This window comes from Ylistrum balloti, unplaced genomic scaffold (genome assembly GCF_031769215.1).
Source record: "Ylistrum balloti isolate Yb309-2 unplaced genomic scaffold, AGI_CSIRO_Ybal_v1 Utg370092, whole genome shotgun sequence".
NCBI lineage: Eukaryota > Metazoa > Mollusca > Bivalvia > Pectinida > Pectinidae > Ylistrum > Ylistrum balloti.
Window position 1 is genome coordinate 764,225 of NW_026782123.1, and position 6,000 is coordinate 770,224.

Consider the following 6,000-nt stretch of genomic DNA (forward strand, 5'->3'; position numbering starts at 1 on the left):
GTGTAGACACGGTCATAGGTACAGTATATCGTGACATTCTGTGTAGACATGGTCATGGGTACTGTATACCTGGATATTCTGTTTGGACACGGTCATGGGTACAGTATATCGTGACATTCTGTGTGGACAAGGTCGTGGGTACTGTATACCGTGACATTGTGTGTAGACACGGTCGTGGGTACTGTATACCGTGACATTCTGTGTGGACACGGTCATGGGTACTGTATACCGTGACATTCCGTGTAGACACGGTCATGGGTACTGTATACCTGGACATTCTGTGTGGCCAAGGTCATGGGTACTGTATACCGTGGCATTCTGTGTAGACATGGTCATGGGTACTGTATACCGGGACATTCTGTGTGGACACGGACGTGGGTACTGTATACCGGGACATTCTGTGTAGACACGGTCATGGGTACTGTATACCGTGACATTCTGTGTGGACACGGACGTGGGTACTGTATACCGTGACATTCTGTGTGGACACGGTCATGGGTACTGTATACCGGAACAGTCTGTGTAGACACGGTCGTGGGTACTGTATACCGTGACATTCTGTATGGACACGGTCATGGGTATACCGGGACATTCTGTGTGGACACGGTCATGGGTACTGTATACCGGGACATTCTGTGTAGACACGGTCATGGGTACTGTATACCGTGACATTCTGGGTGGACACGGTCGTGGGTACTGTATACCTGGACATTCTGTGTGGCCAAGGTCATGGGTACTGTATACCGTGACATTGTGTTGTCATGGGTGTAGACACGGTCGGTCATGGGTACTGTATACCGTGACATTGTGTGTGGACACGGTCGGGGGTACTGTATACCGGGACATTCTGTGTAGACACGGTCATGGGTACTGTATACCGGGACATTCTGTGTAGACACGGTCATGGGTACTGTATACCGGGACATTCTGTGTAGACACGGTCATGGGTACTGTATACCTGGACACGGTGGACACGTGGGTACTGTATACCGTGACATTCTGTGTGGACACGGTCATGGTACTGTATATTGTGACATTCTGTGTGGACACGGTCATGGGTACTGTATACCTGGACATTCTGTGTGACCAAGGTCATGGGTACTGTATACCGTGACATTCTGTGTAGACATGGTCATGGGTACTGTATACCTGGACATTCTGTGTGGCCAAGGTCATGGGTACTGTATACCTGGACATTCTGTGTATACATTGTGTGTAGACACGGTTGGGTACTGTGTGGACACGGTCATGGGTACTGTATACCGTGACATTCTGTGTAGACACGGTCATGGGTACTGTATACCGTGACATTCTGTGTGGACACGGTCATGGGTACTGTATACCGTGACATTCTGTGTAGACACGGTCATGGGTACTGTATACCGGGACATTCTGTGTGGACACGGTCATGGTACTGTACGGGACATTCTGTGTGGGTACTGTATACCGGGACATTCTGTGTGGACACGGTCATGGGTACTGTATACCGGGACATTCTGTGTGGACACGGTCATGGGTACTGTATACGTGACATTCTGTGTGGACACGGTCATGGGTACTGTATACCTGGACATTCTGTGTGGACAAGGTCATGGGTACTGTATACCGTGACATTCTGTGTAGACACGGTCATGGGTACTGTATACCGTGACATTCTGTGTGGACACGGTCATGGGTACTGTATACCGTGACATTCCGTGTAGACACGGTCATGGGTACTGTATACCTGGACATTCTGTGTGGCCAAGGTCATGGGTACTGTATACCGTGACATTCTGTGTGTGGACACGGTCATGGGTACTGTATACAGTGACATTGTGTGTGGACACGGTCATGGGTGTATGGACATTCTGTGTGGACACGGTCATGGGTACTGTATACCTGTGTGGACATTCTGTGTGGACACGGTCATGGGTACTGTATACCGTGACATTCTGTGTGGACACTGTCATGGGTACTGTATACCGTGACATTCTGTGTGGACACGGTCATGGGTACTGTATACCGTGACATTCTGTGTGGACACGGTCATGGGTACTGTATGACATTCTGTGTGGACATTCTGTGTGGACATTCTGTGTGGACATGGGTACTGTATATGACATTCTGTGTGGACACGGTCGGGGGTACTGTATACCGTGACATTCTGTGTAGACACGGTCATGGGTACTGTATACCGTGACATTCTGTGTGGACACGGACGTGGGTACTGTATACCGGGACATTCTGTGTAGACACGGTCATGGGTACTGTATACCGTGACATTCTGGGTGGACACGGTCGTGGGTACTGTATACCGGGACATTCTGTGTAGACACGGTCGTGGGTACTGTATACCGGGACATTCTGTATGGACACGGTCATGGGTACCGTATACCGGGACATTCCGTGTGGACACGATCGTGGGTACTGTATACCGTGACATTGTGTGAGGACACGGTCGGGGGTACTGGATACCGGGACATTCTGTGTAGACACGGTCATGGGTACTGTATATACCGGGACATTCTGTGTAGACACGGTCATGGGTACTGTATACACGGTCGTGGGTACTTATACCGTGTGTGGGACATTCTGTGACATTTTGTGTGGACACGGTCGTGGGTACTGTATATACCGTGACATTCCGTGTAGACACGGTCATGGGTACTGTATACCGGGACATTCTGTGTAGACACGGTCATGGGTACTGTATACCGGGACATTCTGTGTAGACACGGTCATTCTGTGTAGACATTCTGTGTGGACACGGTCATGGGTACTGTATACCGTGACATTCTGTGTGGACACGGTCATGGGTACTGTATATACCGGGTTCATGGGTACTGTATACCGTGACATTCCGTGTAGACACGGTCATGGGTACTGTATACCTGGACATTCTGTGTGGCCAAGGTCATGGGTACTGTATACCGTGGCATTCTGTGTGGCCAAGGTCATGGGTACTGTATACCGTGGCATTCTGTGTAGACATGGTCATGGGTACTGTATACCGGGACATTCTGTGTGGACATGGACGTGGGTACTGTATACCATGACATTCTGTGTAGACACGGTCATGGGTACTGTATACCGTGACATTCTGTGTGGACACGGTCATGGGTACTGTATACCGGGACATTCTGTGTAGACACGGTCATGGGTACTGTATATACCGGGACATTCTGTGTAGACACGGTCATGGGTACTGTATACCGTGATATTCTGTGTGGACATGGTCATGTGTACAGTATAGAAGGACATTCTGTGTAGACACGGTCGTGGGTACTGTATACCGTGACATTCTGTGTGGACACGGTCATGGTACTGTATATTGTGACATTCTGTGTGGACACGGTCATGGGTACTGTATACCGTGACATTCCGTGTAGACACGGTCATGGGTACTGTATACCGTGACATTCTGTGCAGACACGTTCATGGGTACTAAATACCTGGACATTCTGTGTGGACACGGTCATGGGTACTGTATGACATTCTGTGTGGACACGGTCATGGGTACTGTATACCGGGACATTCTGTGTAGACACGGTCATGGGTACTGTATACCGGGACATTCTGTATAGACACGGTCATGGGTACTGTATACCGGGACATTCTGTGTGGACACGGTCATGGGTACTGTATACCGGGACATTCTGTGTGGACACGGTCTTGGGTACTGTATACCGTGACATTCTGTGTGGACACGGTCATGGGTACTGTATACCGTGACATTCTGTGTGGACACGGTCATGGGTACTGTATACCGTGACATTCTGTGTGGACACGGTCATGGGTACTGTATACCGTGACATTCTGTGTGGACACGGTTTGGTACTGCTTTCCGTGACTTTCTGTGTGGACACGGTCATGGGTACTGTATATGGACATTCTGTGTGGACACTGGTCATGGGTACTGTGTGGTACACGGTGTGTGACACGGTATGGGTACTGTATACCGTGACATTCTGTGTGGACACGGTCATGGGTACTGTATACCGTGTCATTGTGTGTTGACACGGTCATGGGTACTGTTTACCGTGACATTGTGTGTGGACACGGTCATGGGTACTGTATACCGTGACATTCTGTGTGGACACGGTCATGGGTACTGTATACACGGTCATGGGTACTGACATTCCGTGTAGACACGGTCATGGGTACTGTATACCGGGACATTCTGTGTAGACACGGTCATGGGTACTGTATACCGGGACATTCTGTGTAGACACGGTCATGGGTACTGTATACCGGGACATTCTGTATAGACACGGTCGTGTGTAGACACGGTCATGGGTACTGTATACCTGGACATTCTGTGTGGCCAAGGTCATGGGTACTGTATACCGTGACATTCTGTGTAGACATGGTCATGGGTACTGTATACCTGGACATTTTGTGTGGACACGGTCGTGGGTACTGTATATACCGTGACATTCCGTGTAGACACGGTCATGGGTACTGTATACCTGTGTGGACATTCTGTGTGTGGCCAAGGTCATGGGTACTGTATACCGTGACATTCTGTGTAGACATGGTCATGGGTACTGTATACCTGGACATTCTGTGTGGCCAAGGTCATGGGTACTGTATACCTGGACATTCTGTGTGGACACGGTCATGGGTACTGTATACCGTGACATTGTGTGTGACATTGTGTGTGGACACGGTCATGGGTACTGTATACCTGGACATTCTGTGTGGCCAAGGTCATGGGTACTGTATACCTGGACATTCTGTGTGGACACGGTCATGGGTACTGTATATACATTCTGTGTGGACACGGTCATGGGTACTGTATACCGGAACAGTCTGTGTAGACACGGTCGTGGGTACTGTATACCGTGACATTCTGTATGGACACGGTCATGGGTACTGTATACCGGGACATTCTGTGTGGCCAAGGTCATGGGTACTGTATACCTGGACATTCTGTGTAGACACGGTCATGGGTACTGTATACCTGGACATTCTGTGTGGCCAAGGTCATGGGTACTGTATACCGTGACATTCTGTGTAGACATGGTCATGGGTACTGTATACCTGGACATTCTGTGTGGCCAAGGTCATGGGTACTGTATACCTGGACATTCTGTGTGGACACGGTCATGGGTATGGATACGGTCGTCATGGGTACTGTATACCTGGACATTCTGTGTGGACACGGTCATGGGTACTGTATACCGTGACATTGTGTGTGGACACGGTCATGGGTACTGTATACCGTGACATTCCGTGTAGACACGGTCATGGGTACTGTATACCTGGACATTCTGTGTGGCCAAGGTCATGGGTACTGTATACCGTGACATTCTGTGTAGACATGGTCATGGGTACTGTATACCTGGAGGTCATGGGTACTGTATACCTGGACATTCTGTGTGGACACGGTCATGGGTACTGTATACCGTGACATTGTGTGTAGACACGGTCGTGGGTACTGTATACCGTGACATTCTGTGTGGACACGGTCATGGGTACTGTATACCGTGACATTGTGTGTAGACACGGTCATGGGTACTGTATACCGGGACATTCTGTGTGGACACGGTCATGGGTACTGTATACCGGGACATTCTGTGTAGACACGGTCATGGGTACTGTATACCGGGACATTCTGTGTGGACACGGTCATGGGTACTGTATACCGGGACATTCTGTGTGGACACGGTCATGGGTACTGTATACCGGAACAGTCTGTGTAGACACGGTCGTGGGTACTGTATACTGTGACATTCTGTATGGACACGGTCATGGGTACTGTATACCGGGACATTCTGTGTGGACACGGTCATGTGTACAGTATAGAAGGACATTCTGTGTAGACACGGTCATGGGTACTGCATACCGTGACATTCTGTGTGGACACGGTCGTGGGTACTGTATACCGGGACATTCTGTATGGACACGGTCATGGGTACTGTATACCGTGACATTGTGTGTGGACACGGTCGGGGGTACTGTATACCGGGACATTCTGTGTGGACACGGTCATGGGTACTGTATACCGGGACATTC